Source organism: Coregonus lavaretus (genome assembly GCF_964263955.1).
Source record: "Coregonus lavaretus genome assembly, chromosome: 40".
NCBI classification, from domain to species: Eukaryota; Metazoa; Chordata; class Actinopteri; order Salmoniformes; family Salmonidae; genus Coregonus; species Coregonus lavaretus.
Genome location: NC_140027.1, coordinates 7507015 through 7525346, shown reverse-complemented (window position 1 = coordinate 7525346; position 18332 = coordinate 7507015). Strand labels below are relative to the sequence as shown.

Below are 18332 nucleotides of genomic sequence, written 5' to 3'. Positions count from 1 at the left end.
TAGCCTTTGGCCTCCGAGGCTTTTCTCTATCAGGCCCAATCAATCAGAACATTTTATTTCCTCCATCTTTGAATGATGGGGCTTTTGACATCTGGCACTCACTAGGCCTCTCCTCACTAGCCCAATTATTCTTTGATGATACATTTGCCTCTTTTGCTCAGCTACAGGAAAGGTTCAACCTCCCCCAATCCCACTTTTTCCGCTATCTCCAGACTAGGAACTTTGTCAGAGCTAACACACCTGAATTTCCCCATAGGCCTGTGAATACAGCTATAGAGAGCATCCTGGAGCTGAACAAGCTTCCTAGGGGCGCAATTTCAGATGTATATGCAATCATTCATGACTTACAGAACCCTTCTTTGGTGCCTTTAAAGACTCGATGGGAAAAGGATTTGGGGGAGGAACTTGGGGAAGACACCTGGGAATCTGTGCTGCGCAGGGTGCATTCGTCCTCTTTTAGCACTAGACACAGCCTCATTCAATTCAAGGTGGTTCACCGTATCCACTGGTCTGGGGCCAGACTTGGAAGAATATTCTCTGATTTTGATCCTACCTGTGTCAGATGTAAAATTGAACCGGCCACACTGTTGCATATGTTCTGGGGCTGTCATAAACTGTCAGGTTTCTGGGAATTAATATTTAAATGTTTCTCTGATATATATAACACTGTTATAGATCCCTCTCCCCTTACAGCCCTTTTTGGAGTACTGCCCATAAGCACCCCCCTGTCAAGAATCCAGTCGGACACTGTTGCTTATACAACTCTTTTAGCTAGACGGCTAATACTACAGAACTGGAAGATGGCAGCTCCCCCATCTTATAAATATTGGGTGAGAGATGTGTTGTGCTCTCTGAAACTAGAAAAAATTCAATTAAATTCACGTGGGAACCCCAAACTGTTTAATGAGGCTTGGGCTCCATTCCGGTCTTACTTTAAACAGTCCATCCTCTGATAGCATTCCTATTAAAACCAAATAAGTCTGTATTTGACCCCCCTGTGACTTAGGGGTTGGATGAGCATTTCTCTGTGTTTTTTTTCTGGGGTGGGGGTGGGGGGCATTAAGGTTGATGTGCTTATTGATTGTGACCTGCGGATGCCCTGTTCATCTCGCCCGGGCAGAGACTAAGGTGTGAGCTTGTTTTTCCCAGTTATTTTTATTTTTTTAATTCTGTTCACTGTTCACTGTGAGTGGTTGCATTTCTCCACCCCATCCCTTAACTGTTTACAGGAACAATGGTGAGGTATTTGCTCTGTCCCTATACTATAGATTGCCCTTTAACCTTTTGTAGCCTTCTGCCTGGTGTGTTTAACTTGTCTAAAGTATGGTATCTTTAAAGTTATTTTTTTTTTATTTTTTTTTTTTTATATATTTTTATTTTTTATATGTATTATTTGTATTTTTGTCTAGTTGAGTATATTATTTATATTGCTTTGTCTTGTCTGTGTGTGTGTAAAACTTAATAAACAGAGTTCTCAAATACTTTTTTCCCTCACTGTACATACAGTACATACACATACATAGATACATACAGTACATACACATACATAGATACATACAGTACATACACATACATAGATACATACAGTACATACACATACATAGATACTTACATAGATACAGACATATTACGGAGATACAGCCAAAAAAAAGGTTATACTGTTCACACATTAGCCAGCTTTTGACATTCTTTTAAAAAGTGGTTATGGTTGGTATGTCTTTGAGTTGCTGTTGTAGTTTGTTCCACTCAACAGCGGTATATAAAAATGTGTTCTTACCAGATAGACTCATATTTAAAACAGTGAATATTAGAGTCTCTGCTTCTGGTATTATGCTGTAGGACATCACTAGCAAATGAAAAATAGTTGGATAGGTACATGGGGGCTCTGTGATAATGATGTGGACTAGACCAAGTTGAATTAATACTACTATTTTTTTCTACAGATAGCCAGCCTAACTGCTTAAAATGAGTGACCTCCAGATGAGTATGAGTGGGGAGTACAATTACAAGTACAATTATTACAAGCTTGTTTTGGCTGGTCTATAGCTTATTTTTTTAAATGTTTGAGGCTGCTGGTGAACCATGATGTGCAGGCATAATAGAAGTGACACTGGACTAGCGCACTTGCAATTGCAGACAGATTTTCATGCTTTTTATTCTAAAATCTGCATAAAAACAATATTCACATTTTCCTATCAGAGTTTTGTTTCCATCAAATTGACTTGTTGCAGATAAAAGTCTATGCATAAATAGGTAGTGCAAATAACAATTACCTTTTGGTTAAATTCCCATGTACTGAATAAAAAATACAAGTTAAATGGGTTTCCATTGCATTTTCAACTCTAGGCCTACTGATGGTTTTGTCACCGAAAAATGTTGGGTTATATAGCGAATGTGTACACTCTGGTATTGGCAGCTGCACTCTAGCCAACAGCTCACAGATACAGTATATATAGCCTAAATATGCTAAATGGCATATTATGATGAGATTATTATGGACAAAAATTGCGAGATTATTTTTATTTGTCAAATGGCAGCCAAGCATCGATCATCATGTCACCAGAATAAGACCCTCGATATTTATTGAAAGGAGCATCAAGGTCACTGCATTTTCACCACCCTGTGAAGTTCATCATAACTTATTTCATCTGTAGCCTAGTAAACTGCATTCTTTCCTGAGTCTTAGTGGGAGGACTAAACACCATGTCATCGCATGACTCCAAGTTTACTTCAATATGATGGTTTATATACCATTATTTGCGCATAAAAGCATTTCTTGCATAATACATTTTACTGACACAAAAAGATCCCACATTGTCTAGCGTATTTTGTTTAGTCAACATTCGGAAAGTTTGCCAACAAATTTGCTGTTTCCATTAGGCCTGTCATGACATTTTCTATCCAATATGTACTTTACTCGCATAAAAAGGTTGGCTGGAAACCTGATTAATGTCAAGCCATTTTGAGGATGCTGGAAATATATTTTGGTCAAACCTACAGGAGACTTTGAAGTAGTCTAATCAGACTAAAACATTGTGACTGGTTGTGTTTATGCCACATATAAAAGGTAATACATTTAAAAAGTTAAATGAGAAATATTTAGGCTATATTGAAGGGGATAGATTCTACAGTGCCTTGCAAAAGTATTCATCCCACTTGGCGTTTTTCCTATTTTGTTGCATTACAACCTATAATTTAAATTGATTTTTATTTGGATTTCATGTAATGGACATACACAAAATAGTCAAAATTGAAAATGAAATGAAAAAAATATTTGTTTCAAAAAAAGAAGTAACTGAAAAGTGGTGCATGCATATGTATTCACCCCTTTGCTATGAAGCCCCTAAATAAGATCTGGTGCAACCAATTACCTTCAGAAGACACATAATTAGTTAAATAAAGTCCACTTGTGTGCAGTCTAAGTGTCACATGATCTGTCACATGATCTCAGTATATATACACCTGTTCTGAAATGCCCCAGTCTGCAACACCACTAAGCAATGGGCACCACCAAGCAAGTGGCACCATGACCAAGGAGCTCTCCAAACAGGTCAGGGACAAAGTTGTACAGATCAGGGTTGGGTTATAAAAAAATATCAGAAACTTTGAACATCCCACGGAGCACCATTAAATCCATTATTAAAAAATGGAAAGAATATGGCACCACAACAAACATGCCAAGAGAGGGCCGCCCACCAAAACTCACAGACCAGGCAAGGAGGGCATTAATCAGAGAGGCAACAAAGAGACCAAAGATAACCCTGAAGGAGCTACAAAGCTCCACAGCGGAGATTGGAGTATCTGTCCATAGGACCACTTTAAGCCGTACACTCTACAGAGCTGGGCTTTACGGAAGAGTTGCCAGAAAAAAAGCCATTGCTTAAAGAAAAAAATAAGCAAACACGTTTGGTGTTCGCCAAAAGGCATGTGGGAGACTCCCAAACATATGGAAGAAGGTACTCTGTTCAGATGAGACTAAAACTGAGCTTTTTGGCCGTCAAGGAAAGCGCAATGTCTGGCACAAATCCAACACCTCTCATCACCTCAAGAACACCATCCCCACAGTGAAGCATGGTGGTGGCAGCATCATGCTGTGGGGATGTTTTTCATCGGCAGGGACTGGGAAACTGGTCAGAATTGAAGGAATGATGGATGGCGCTAAATACAGGGCAATTCTTGAGGGAAACCTGTTTCTGTCTTCCGGAGATTTGAGACTGGGATGGAGGTTCACCTTCCAGCAGGACAATGACCCTAAGCATACTGCTAAAGCAAAACACTTGAGTGGTTTAAGGGGAAACATTTTGGAATGGCCTAGTCAAAGCCCAGACCTCAATCCAATTGAGAATCTGTGGTATGACTTAAAGATTGCTGTACACCAGCGGAACCCATCCAACTTGAAGGAGCTGGAGCAGTTTTGCCTTGAAGAATAGGCAAAAATCCCAGTGGCTAGATGTGCCAAGCTTATAGAGACATACCCCAAGATAATTTCAGCTGTAATTGTTGCAAAAGGCGACTCTACAAAGTATTGACTTTGGGGAGGTGAATAGTTATGCACGCTCAACTTTTCAGTTTTTTTGTCTTTCTTGTTTGTTTCACAATAAATCATATTTTGCATCTTCAAGGTGGTAGGCATGTTGTGTAAATCAAATGATACAAACCCCCCAGAAATCAATTTTAAATCCAGGTTGTAAGGCAACAAAATAGGAAAAAACGCCAAGGGGGGTGAATAATTTCCCAAGCCACTGTAGGTGCTTGAGGAATAGCCGCTCGGATTGGAGAGGGGCGCGCATTAAGCTTTCCTGCCGGGAGCATATTTGGCCAAGTTATTATAGGATGACTTGGGAGAATGATGATCTGCAACAGACTCTCAGTATCAGAAGTAAGAATACAGCCAGACTGGCCTGCTATTGTGCCTTTTCTAGACCTTTATAAACTATCGAGAGTAGACACACAACTGATCCAAATGGAATGAAACATTCAAATCACAGGGCTTTTGCACCTTTATTCTAATTACATTTTCACTGTAGCCTAGAGTAGAAGTTTGTACTCACTTTTTAAAAACAATAAAGCAATTATTCATTGCATTGTGGTGTTGTAGGTTAGTCTAGGTAGGATAATTGAGTTGTCCCTAAACAAGATAAGTAGGGGAGCTTTTTGAGCTGCGTGTCTCATTTCTTCACTGTTCTTTCATGCTGCAATGATGCCTTTCCGCTGCCTATCAGCTATTCATATTTGTTCTTGTGGATTCATATTATAAATCGATGCAGCTTTGAATGCTTTTATGTGTGGTATGATAGCAATTGCAGATCTGGACAAATGATCCACCTACCACTATTGTCACTATGAATGGTGGATAGAGGGCAGGATAAACAGTTAGGCTGGTAGACTATATAGACCTGTGGTATAGTAGAAGTTACATTGAGGGAAAAAGGTATTTGATCCCCTGCTGATTTTGTATGTTTGCCCACTGACAAAGACATGATCAGTCTTTAATTTTAATAGTAGGTTTATTTGAACAGTGAGAGACAGAATAACAACAACAAAAATCCAGAAAAACGCATGTCAAAAATGTTATAAATTGATTTTAATGAGGGAAATAAGTATTTGACCCCCTCTCAATCAGAAAGATTTCTGGCTCCCAGGTGTCTTTTATACAGGTAACGAGCTGAGATTAGGAGCACACTCTTAAAGGGAGTGCTCATAATCTCAGTTTGTTACCTGTATAAAAGACACCTGTCCACAGAAGCAATCAATCAATCAATATACACACTGGGCAATAGCCAAAATAAATAGCATTTGAATCAGGCTTAACCTGTCCTATCTGAACGACACAGGTAGGGCAAGACTGCACAGCCTCCCCTTAAGAAACCAAATTGAATTTGAATTAGTTTTTTAAAAGTATTAGTATTACATGAATGAAACCTGTATTTCATACAGCTGATACATGTTATGATTCTGAATCATTGTAGTGTGGGTGTACGTGTATATATAGTGTACTGAGTGAAAGTTATCCTTCAACTCAGAGTAAATATGCATGTTCTTTGAACTTTGGGTTCAATCAATGGAAGCCTATTTCAGCCGATCTGATTGGATCAGACTTTCAGGGCTTTTGAAAGGACCATCTAAATGTTTCACCATCCGCTGCTGGGAGAACGTACACAGTCTCTCTCAACCCCCCAGAAGATGAACCCAACCCTGGCTTTGCTGCTGCTCTGCCAGCTTGCCTTGTATACGTCAGTGACATCCAAGAAAGGTACAGTGCAAATTATTTGATTAATGCTATATTTTTCAATTACAGAATATATATTACAGTGTTGGTTCACAAGACTCTGTAACCTATGCTTTAGCTGTATTTCATATATTTGTTTTTATATAATATACAGGGTAACATTGTTTGTCTATCAATATTCCCATTTATCCTCAGTATGTGGCCGCCCGCCCGTGACCGACGGTATAGATACGCTGGGCCTAAAGCGTGTGTATGAGATTGGAGAAGAGGTGACCCTGGCGTGTGAGCGTGGATACATACCTGGGAAAGCCAGAACAGCCAGGATCACCTGCTCTGCCTCGGGAGAGTGGACCAAACTGGACCTTGTGTGTTCTCGTAAGTTCCACCCCATTCACAAAACATCCAATATATAATGTAAAGCATAAGTCCACCTATGGTCACAAAAATTCAGGTAAATTATTGGATTTTCCAGAAATCCTGGTTGGAGGATTCCAGATTTCCTGCTTATTAGCCCCTGATTCAAGGAATCTTCCAACTGGGATTTCTGGAAAACCTGGGAATTTTGGGAACATTTCTGAGAATTTTAGAACCCTAAAGTCACCTATACAGTACCATGGACAGTCCATACTATTTATTTTAATTGTATTTTTACAACATATCCACATGAATCTTATACATTTTTGACACAGCAAAGATGTGCCCTCTCCCCAAGCCTATGCAAAAGCCAGGGATGATTGACGTGCCATTCAAGAGTGTACTCAACTACACCTGTGATGACGGGTGAGGGAAATACAGTGTGTTTTAGTTCTGACTACATTTTGACTATGCATCTCAGACCAATAAGAATTTGTGTTCTTCAGGTACGTCATGATAGGAGCCAATGAGAGCGTGTGTTTACACGACGGTACCCTCAGTGCACCACCACCAATGTGTAAAGGTATATCTCTTTACCATACCTCAGGAATGTAACCTTGCTTTTCTCCATTGTGCCTAAATATGAAAATATAGTGTCTCAATTATTTTTAATATTTCTTCCCTCCAGCTGTGAGTTGTGCTCTGCCTCAAGCACCTAAGCATGGTAAAATTGTCTATGACAAGAAGTTCACCGGCAGTGAAACCCGGTACGGACAGAGTTGGACATATGAGTGTTTGCCGCCAAGAGCTCCCATTGGCAACGAGAGAGGATCGTGCCTGGCCAGTGGAAACGTGACTGAGCCACCAGTATGCGAGGGTAGGTGCAGACAGTGGCAGCACAAGCAAAAATGGTCTGTTCCATCATGAACAAAGCTCATTGGTTGAGAAATTGTTTCTGGTTGAACCACTGATTAATTATCAATTATCTTTTGGGGCACATTATTACATGCACTACCAGTCAAAGGTTTGGACACACCTACTCATTCAAGTTATTTATTTATTTTTACTATTTTTTTACATTGTAGAATAATAGTGAAGACATCAAAACTATGAAATAACACATATGGAATCACGTAGCAACCAAAAAAGTGTTAAACAAATCAATTGAGATTCTTCAAAGTAGCCACTCTTTGCCTTGATGACAGCTTTGCGCACTCTTGGCATTCTCTCAACCAGCTTCACCTGGAATGCTTTTCCAAAAGTCTTGAAGGAGTTCCCACATATGCTGAGCACTTCTTGGCTGATTTTCCTTCACTCTACGGTCTACCTCATCCCGAACCATCTCAATTGGGTTGAGGTCAGGGGATTGTGGAGGCCAGGTCATCTGATGCAGCACCCCATCACTCTCCTTCTTGGTAAAATAGCCCTTACGCAGCCTGGAGGTGTGTTGGGTCATTGTCCTGTTGAAAAACAAATGATAGTCCCACTAAAACCAGATATATTTTGATTTGTTTAACACTTTTTTGGTTGCTACGTGATTCCATAGGTGTTATTTCATAGTTTTGATGTCTTCACTATTATTCTACAATGTAAAAAATAAATACAAATAAAATAAAATGGGGGGGCCCCTAGCGGTATGGGAACTGCTTATGCCTGGAGCCGGCCCTGATGATGATTCTCTAAAATGGTTATCGCTAACTGCTCATCCACTCCAAGCGATGATAATTGATCAATTTGCATAATCCTGTCTTCCTCTGTTTACACCTTAACAATTATTTCAATAATGTAGACTAACCCTGACAATATTACTTGAAATAGGTTATTGCATTGTTAATACACTTTCACTAGCCCATTACTTTTCTGACCTGTTGCAGAGGTGAGTTGCTCCATCCCACCAACGATAGACCACGGCTTCATCACCTTTGCTGTGATGAGGGAGGCTGGCTACAAGGAGAAGGTCAAGTACCAGTGCCAGGAACACTACGTTCTGGACGGCTCTGAGGAAATACAGTGTCAGAATACAGGCAACTGGTCCACTTTGCCCGTTTGTAGAGGTGAGTCAGTGTAGGGTGAAGTTGCCCCTAGACGCTGATCTTCGGTCAGTTTTATATTTCCCCCACTAATGGTTAAGGTTAGGATTGAGGGAGGGGAAGCTGACCCTAGATCTGTACATCAGAGGAGGCTGGTTGGAGGAGCTATAGGAGGACGGGCTAATTGTAATGGCTGGAATGGAATATATGGAACGGTATCAAACACATAAAAAAATATGGAAAGCACAAGTTTGACTCTGTTCCATTTATTCCATTCCAGCAATTACAATTAGCCCGTCCTCCTATAGCTCCTCCCACCAGCCTCCTCTGCTGTACATAGGGGAAACTTCACACCTGAGCCATTGAGTCATAGAAAAGGTTGCACTGTTTTTACACTTGTGGGAATGTCACTTGTGTGTTTCTGTATATCGAACCAGCTTGTTGACTTACATGTGATTAGATGTGTATCAGCAACCATTTATTTAATCTTCGATGACTGAAATGATTGCGTAATGAGAGCATTCTGCCATTGTGACTTTGAGCAAGGCACTGTATTCCCAAAACGTCTCCTTGTGGGGGCACTGCTGTGTGGCTGACCAACCTATTATATGTGTGGTGTACGTGGTGTGGTGTGTTGGGTACTGATACAGAAGAAAATGAAGAATTTCCATGATTTATTCCATTTAATTATATTCCTATTCAATTCTAAACTGAAAGTAATGTTGCTTTGCTTGTCTTCACGTTACTGCAGCCCCCTGTAAAGTTAACATCAACAGAGGTCGCATCTTCTACAACGCCAAGAAGATCTGGATTGGGGATTTGAAACCCAATAGAGTCCTTCACGGGGAGCCTGTTGTGTTCTACTGTCTGAACAAGGAGCTGAAGTGTGGCATTCCAGTAGCAAGTCAATGCAACGACGGCACACTCAATACCCCAGAATGCTTTAAAGGTGAGGCAGGTCGTACCAAAATAACATGGTCACGTTCATTATGGCATGCATGTTTTAAAACATTTTACTACCACGTAAATCGAAAATGAGTGTTTCTTATTGGACAAGTGTTGGCAGTCTCCATGTTTCAGTCCATTTTCTTCTGTTTTGGTGACAAATGAACACGACACAGAGTAAAATGTGTTGTGGTCGCTGCCATCACATTTTCAAAGCTTCCCAAATGCTGTTTAGTTGAGTCCTTCATATTCTCACAACTAAAATTCAAAATGTGTTTGTGTGTCTGTCTTTCTCTTAGAACCAGGCAAGATGGAGTACACCCTCAAGCCCAAATCACTTCCATCTGAGATTGCGATGTGTCCTGCTGACCTAACAAAATAAACACAATACGAAGAGGAAAGATAGGGCAAATAAATTACAAATAAATGTGACTTTGTGTCCAAATAATCCAGCCTTGCTTTTGTTAATAACCTGTTGATTGTTTCCATAACTTGAATGAGCCTGAATTTGATTGCCTGTAAAGTATAGTACATGTTACCTGAAAACAACACTAGATGTCAGTATAGGATTACAGTATTTGGAAGCTCTGCTCATACACAAAGGGCTCTACAGTTTTGAGAGAGAAAAACAAGTTACTTTTTAACTAAGAGTAAACATACCTTTGTTTTGACTTGAACTCGATATCTGATTGAACTCTTGCACTTTTGCAACAAGAACAACAAACAAACTGTATGAGATTACAAATGCATTCCCTACTGTTAACAGATAAAATCACACAAAGATGCATAGTATCAAATCAAATCAAATCAAATTTTATTGGTCACATGCGCCGAATACAACAGGTGCAGACATTACAGTGAAATGCTTACTTACAGCCCTTAACCAACAGTGCATTTATTTTAAACAAAAAAGTAAGAATAAAACAACAACAAAAAAGTGTTGAGAAAAAAAGAGCAGAAGTAAAATAAAGTGACAGTAGAGAGGCTATATATACAATAAAATAAAGTGACAGTAGGGAGGCTATATATACAGGGGGGTACCGTTGCATAGTCAATGTGCGGGGGCACCGGCTAGTTGAGGTAGTTGAGGTAATATGTACATGTGGGTAGAGTTAAAGTGACTATGCATAAATACTTAACAGAGTAGCAGCAGCGTAAAAAGGATGGGGTGGGGGGGCAGTGCAAATAGTCCGGGTAGCCATGATTAGCTGTTCAGGAGTCTTATGGCTTGGGGGTAGAAGCTGTTGAGAAGTCTTTTGGACCTAGACTTGGCACTCCGGTACCGCTTGCCGTGCGGTAGCAGAGAGAACAGTCTATGACTAGGGTGACTGGAGTCTTTGACAATTTTGAGGGCCTTTGAGGGCCTAGTAGTAGGTCTGCATATGTAGATCTACACCACTGCATCATCTAGACGCATCAATGTTATAGTGCTAGAATGGTTTCAGTCAACTTATCGTACCACATAAATGGATTGAAGGCACATTCTCTTTTGCAACCATGATTTGGTGAAAAGTTACAGAGAACTGGTGATGTTGATGTGTACTAGGAATGGGGGCAGGGCAATCCTGCCATATAACCAGTAAGGGTCATTTTTATATTTTAGCAGACACTCTTATCCAGAGCGACTTACAGTTAAGTGAGTGCATACATTTTCATACTGGCCCCCCGTGGGAATCGAACCCACAACCCTGGCGTTGCAAACGCCATGCTCTACCAACTGAGCTACATCCCTGCTGGCCATTCCCTCCCCTACCCTGGACGACGCTGGCTAATTGTGCGCTGCCCCATGGGTCTCCCGGTCACTGACGGCTACGACAGAGTCTGGATTCGAACCAGGATCTCTAGTGGCACACCTAGCACTGCGATGCAGTGCCTTACGCCACTCGGGAGACTCGGTCTGGTGTATTACGGTAAATTACGAAACAGACTAAAAGAGCCAGAGGTTGCCTCATTCTGCGTTGTCATCGACCCTTATCTGTTTACCTTGAGTAACACAAAGCGTTGGGAGCTCCAACGACGTTCCAATTTTTACCCTTGAAACCAGAGAGGAGAGACGCTCTCTCCACACCACAGACGATGGCTCCAAGTCTGGCTTTGCTGCTGCTCTGCCAACTTGCCTTGTATACACCAGTGACATCCAAGAAAGGTACAGTATCTATTATTATGGTATCTACACTGAACAAAAATATAAACGCAACATGCAACAATTTGAAAGATTTTACTGAGTTACAGTTCATATACCTCCTGAGTGGCGCAGTGGTCTAAGGCGCCGCATCGCAGTGCTAACTGTGCCACTAGAGATTCTGGATCGAATCCAGGCTCTGTCGCAGCCGGCCGCGCCCGGGAGACTCATGGGCGGCGCACAATTGGCCCAGCGTCGTCCAGGGTAGGGGAGGGAATGGCCGGCAGGGATGTTGATAGAGCATGGCTTTTGCAACGCCAGGGTTGTGGGTTCGATTCCCACGGGGGGCCAGTATAAAAAAAAAAAATGTATTCACTAACTGTAAGTCGCTCTGGATAAGAGCGTCTGCTAAATGACTAAAATGTAAATATCAGTGAATTGAAATAAATTCATTAGGTCCTAATTTATGGATTTCACATGAAGGAATACAGATATGCATCTGTTGGTCAAAGATAACTTTAAAAAAAGTAGGGGCGTGCATCAGAAAACCAGTCAGTATCTGGTGTGACCACTATTTGCCTCATGCATTTGCCTAATTTCCTGCAGTCAGCATGCCAATTGCACGCTCCCTCAAATTGAGACATCTGTGGCATTGTGTTGTGTGACCAAACTGCACATTTCAGAGTGGCCTTTCATTATCCCCAGCACAAGGTGCACCTGTGTAATGATCAGGCTGTTTAATCAGCTTCTTGATATGCCACACCTGTCAGGTGGATGGATTATCTTGGCAAAGGAGAAATGCTCACTAACAGGGATGTAACAAATTAGTGCAACAAATTTGAGAGAAATAAGCTTTTTGTGCATATGGAACATTTCTGGGATCTTTTATTTCAGCTCATGAAACATGGGACCAACACTTTACATGTTGCGTTTATATTTTTGTTCATATATATGTGCCAGTGTTTTGGCCTATTGATTTAGAATACTTTTTTGTTTCTGTGCTGTATACTGTTCAATATTCCTAAGTACTCTCAGTGAACATGTTGTCAGGGTGTGTTTAAACAAATGGGCTTGTGTTATGTTGAAGAATACTTTCAGTTACTGTAAAATGAAGCGAAAAATACACTTTATTTTAAAAGTCCACCTACCTTTATGCTCAACAAACTATCACTAGACTATCAGTAACATGTCAACTTCATGTCTGGGGAGTTGCACGGATACTTCTTTGGTTAACCTGTGTGTCCATGTTTTTTCTGTGTGTGTGTGTGTGTGTGTGCGCGTGCGTGCGCGTTTCATTGACCTGTCCCGTTGCCTGTCTGCCCCCTCAGAATGTGGCCGCCCGCCCCTGATTGACGGTATGGAACTGGAGGGGCACCAGAGGGTGTACTCCCCCGGAGACAATGTGGCGCTGTCGTGTAAACGTGGATATACACCCACCTCAGGCTCTCGCATAATCATCTGCACTGCTAGCGGAGACTGGTCCGAGTCTAGACTCAAGTGCTCAAGTAGGTTGCTGTTATAAAGTTTGACCGAAAACAGTATTATTGTTCATGTATCATAATTTGATACTCTTGCATTGTCAGTTGATACTCAAAAAAACATTCCATGTATTATCAGTTGATACTCACTTTATTGCAAGTAGTATCAGTTTATAGTCAGTATATTGCTAATATTATCAGTTGATACTTAGTATATTCCATGTATTATCAGTTGATACTCAGTATATTACAAGTATTATCAGTTGATACTCAGTATATTGCAAGTATTATCAGTTGATACTCAGTATATTCCATGTCTTATCACTTAATACTCAATATATTACAATAATTATCAGTTGATACTCAGTATATTGCAAGTATTATCAGTTGATACTTAGTATATTCCATGTATTATCAGTTGATACTCAGTATATTACAAGTATTATCAGTTGATACTCAGTATATTACAAGTATTATCAGTTGATACTCAGTATATTACAAGTATTATCAGTTGACACTCATACTGATGGAACTGTTGAGCAATGCTGACTGAATCTTTTTTTTAAATTCTGATGCAGCAAAGAGTTGCTCTTTCCCAAAAGCACTAGACCATGGAGACATGGAGTTTGTGGACATTGTCTACCAGAGTACCATCAACTACACCTGCCATGAGGGGTATGGGGAATACCATTTACACATTTTAGTGTCTCATTGACGACTGGTCACCTCTCTGTGCTGTCAAAGTATATAACATGTTATTGTATCAAAGAAATGTAAAGTAGGTAAAAGTTGAAATCACTGTATACCCAGACACCTAATATTGTGGCCACTATTATTTGACAGATTACGGTAATGTGATTGTGGTCTACAGGTATACCTTGCAAGGAGCCAGTAGGGTTGAGTGCTTGGATGACGGACAATGGAGTGAGCCACCACCGAAGTGTACACGTACGTTTCTGCCTTATGCTGAAATACATAACTACTTACAAACTCACATTGATAATGCATACATTACAAAGCACAATATAAATGTAAATGTGGCTTTATTGCTGTAATTGTAAAGAGCATTCTACAATGTGTAAAACTGAGATTTGAATAATAGCTTTACTGTAGGCTATATTATTCATATTCATACAGTACCAGTGAAAAGTTTGGACACACCTACTCATTCAAGAGTTTTTCTTTATTTGTACTATTTTCTACATTGTAGAATAATTGTGAAGACATCAAAACTATGAAATAACACACATGGAATCATCTAGTAACCAAAAAAGTGTTCAACAAATCAAAATACACTTTTTGATTTTAGATTCTTCAAAGCAGCCACCCTTTGCCTTGATGACAGCTTTGCACACTCTTGGTATTCTCTCAACCAGCTTCAGGAGGAATGCTTTTCCAACAGTCTTGAAGGCGTTTCCACATATGCTGAGCACTTGTTGCTTTTCCTTCACTCTGCAGTCCAACTCATCCCAAACCATCTCAACTGGGTTGAGGTCGGGTGATTGTGGAGGCCAGGTCATCTGATGCAGCACTCCACCACTCTCCTTCTTGGTCAAATATCCCTTACACAGCCTGGAGGTGTGTTGGGTCATTGTCCTGTTGAAAAACAAATGATAGTCCCACCGGTCTAATGTCCATTGCTCGTGTTTATTGGCCCAAGCAAGTCTCTTCTTATTATTGGTGTCCTTTACATTTTAGTCATTTAGCAGATGCTCTTATCCAGAATGCATACATGTATTTTTATTTATTTTATTTAATTTTTTCATACTGGCCCCCCGTGGGAAACAAACCCACATCCCTGCCGGCCAAACCCTCTCCTATCTTGGACGACGCTGGACCAATTGTGCGCCGCCCATGGGTCTCCCGGTTGCGGCCGGCTGCGACAGAGCCTGGACTCAAACCAGGATCTCTAGTGGCACAGCTAGCCTTAGCCTTAGACCACTGCGCCACTCGCCACTTTAGTAGTGGTTTCTTTGCAGCAATTTGACCATGAAGGCCTGATTCACACAGTCTCCTCTGAACAGTTGATGTTGAGATGTGTCTGTTACTTGAACTCAGTGAAGCATTTATTTGGGCTGCAATCTGAGGTGCAGTTAACACTAATGAACTTATCCTCTGCAGCAGAGATAACTCTGGGTCTTCCTTTCCTGTGGCGGTCCTCATGAGAGCCAATTTCATCATAGCTCTTGATGGTTTTTGCGACTGCACTTGAATAAACTTTATTCGCATTGACTGACCTTCATGTCTTAAAGTAATGATGGACTGTCGTTTCTCTTTGCTTATTTGAGCTGTTCTTGCCATAATATGGACTTGGTCTTTTGCCAAATAGGGCTATCTTCTGTATACCATCCTTGCCTTGTCACAACACAACTGATTGGCTCAAATTCCACAAATTAACTTTTAACAAGGCACACCTGTTAATTGAAATGCACTCCAGGTGACTACCTCGTGAAGCTGGTTGAGAGAATGCCAAGAGTGTGCAAAGCTGTCATCAAGGCAAAGGGTGGCTACTTTGAAGAATCTCAAATATAAAATATATTTGTTTAACACTTTTTGGTTACTACATGATTCCATATGTGTTATTTCATAGTTTTGATGTCTTCACAATTATTCTACAATGTAGAAAATAGTAAAAATAAAGAAAAACCCTGGAATGATTAGGTGTGTCCAAACTTTTGACTGGTACTGTATATTACATCATACTGTATGTTGACGCTAAAAATATAGAGAATATCACGTATTTCGATAAAATGTGCTTGATTAATTAGCATGGGAATGAAATCTCTCCCCCTGTTAGCGGTGACATGTGGTCTTCCTCCAATACCGAAAAATGGGAGAATGGTCTACGACAGAAAGTTCACAGGCAACACGACTGTGTTTGGTTTTGGGGGGACCTACGAGTGTTTCCCTCCACTTGCCCTCATAGGCAATGAGAGGGGATCGTGCAGCACTAACGGAAACTGGACTGAGCCACCAGAATGTAAATGTAGGTACATTATTATCAGTGAAAGGCTCTGATCTGTTGTATTGCTAGGGCGGCAGGTAGCCTATAGCAGGGATGGGCAACTTTGATGGTGGTGGGGGCCACAAAAAAATTGAACTCATCATGAGGGGCCACAGTGGCTTGTGGTTTTGCTGACATGGGCGAATTGAGTGACTGCAGATGCACAACCAAATTTCGAAATTGCACCTTGTGTATTCTATTATTCTAACTCTCAACAGTAAGCTGAGACCCTGATGAGTCTGTCCCCCCCAAAAAATAAAGGTTATTTATTATAATAAAAAATAAATAGAAAATTGGTACTTGGGCCGCCAGTTGCCCATCCCTGGGTTAGAACGTTGGGCCATTAAACAAAAGGTCGCTGGTTAGAATACCCAAGCTGACAAGGTGAAAAATCTGTCGATGTGCCCTTAAGCAAGGCACTTAACCCTTATTTGCTCCAGGGGCGCCGTACTACTATGGCTGACCCTGTAAAACAACACATTTCACTGCATCTCTCTGGGATATGTGACAATAAAACATCTTTATTTTTATTGCTGAACACTTCATGTCACCTTAGTCCTCCGTAAAAGGTGCAATTCATAACTTTCGTTCTTGAACTTTTGTAAACTGAGGGGTTATTGGTTATTATGTGGTCCTCTGTAGCTCAGCTGGTAGAGCACGGCGCTTGTAACGCCAAGGTAGTGGGTTCGATCCCCGGGACCACCCATACACAAAAATTTATGCACGCATGACTGTAAGTCGCTTTGGATAAAAGCGTCTGCTAAATGGCATATTATTATTATTATTATTAGTGTAACCGTTTGTTCGTTTTAGCTTTGGCCAGATATGTTTGTGATACCTCTGAGGAAATTAAAGTTATGAATTGCACCCTTTAATTGGTAATAAATGACAAGTGATTTGCTTGTGGATGAAGTTAAGGTGGTATTCTGAACACACACTAACCCTGACTGACCTCTCATTGTTTCCAGTTGTGACCTGTTCAGCTCCAACAGGCATCAACAACGGCTACATGACTATTAATGATAAGAGGGAGCACGGCTTCAAGCAGACTGTCAGATATGGATGTAATATAGACTATGTCCTGGATGGGCCTGTGGAGATCGAATGTCTCAAAACAGGGAATTGGTCAATAAAGCCAGTTTGCAGGGGTAGGACCACCGAGTTTGTGACAATTCTGTATTTTTGTTTTGTTTTATTACATTGTTTAACCAAACTTATTTGGTTACCTATCAAATCAGTGTTTTTGAATAGCTGAATGTTGCTGTTTTTGAAATTCTAAATAGTAATTTCCACCTAGCTCCCTGAGGCAATATTATAATTATTTATCATAATTTCCCTCTTTGTTCCACAGCTCCATGCAAGGTAGGTATTACAAGAGGACGCATCCTTTATAATGGAATGAAATTTTGGATAAAGGATTTCGAGCCCAATAAAATCTCGCATACGGACGTCATCTTGGTCTACTGTATGAACAAGGAGAAGAAGTGTGGCTATGCAGTGTCAACCCAGTGCATCGATGGAAAACTCAAGATCCCCGAATGCTTTGAAGGTGAGACTAGAGCACAAGCGTTTTTTCCTTGTTGGCTATTTTCTATATAAAAAACAAACAACAACATTACCATCAAGTCTTAATGATGTGTGTGTGTTTTTCTTTCTAGAACCAAGTGATTTTACATATAAATGGTACTATAAGTCCCTGCCATCTGAGATAGCCCAGTGCTGAAACTCAACTGTGCATGACAAAGCAAATTGAGACCAAGAACATTGATTGCCTGTGAATTTAAATGTCAATAAAACCATGTGTATTTCTATGTAATGCTATCCATTTATTCTTCTGAATAATTTATCTGTAGAGAACTAATTTTATGATTAATAAAATATACTGTTTGCTTGTATCTTTGTTGATGATTTGACCCTACATCTTACCCAATATTTGCAAAATAACAGTATAAGCTCAATATACAAATTATGTCACATGATGTCAGTGTTGTACAGCTGTAAAGATACTCTGTCAGGTCAAGTGGTCAGGAAAAACTCAAACATGCACGCACACACACACTCAAAACACACCAAACTCATTGCTACACCACAGACACACTGTCAACATACAATAAATACATCGGCTGACAAGTCAGCTCCCAGAATAATACATTTCTACTACAAAACAGAA

General features: G+C 40.5%; 1 pseudogene across 1 annotated transcript; it reads left to right on the top strand.

Moving 5' to 3' along the window:
- The first annotated feature begins 6123 nt into the window (after positions 1–6123).
- On the top strand, positions 6124–17910 carry LOC311113372 (sushi, von Willebrand factor type A, EGF and pentraxin domain-containing protein 1-like; annotated as a pseudogene). Its single transcript, XR_014615942.1, has 16 exons — positions 6124–6253; positions 6425–6604; positions 6919–7009; positions 7090–7166; positions 7272–7460; positions 8458–8637; positions 9365–9562; positions 9858–9938; positions 11449–11704; positions 13009–13185; positions 13737–13833; positions 14030–14106; positions 15956–16144; positions 17131–17310; positions 17514–17711; positions 17821–17910. The product of XR_014615942.1 is annotated as a sushi, von Willebrand factor type A, EGF and pentraxin domain-containing protein 1-like (transcript).
- Positions 17911–18332: the final 422 nt, after the last annotated feature.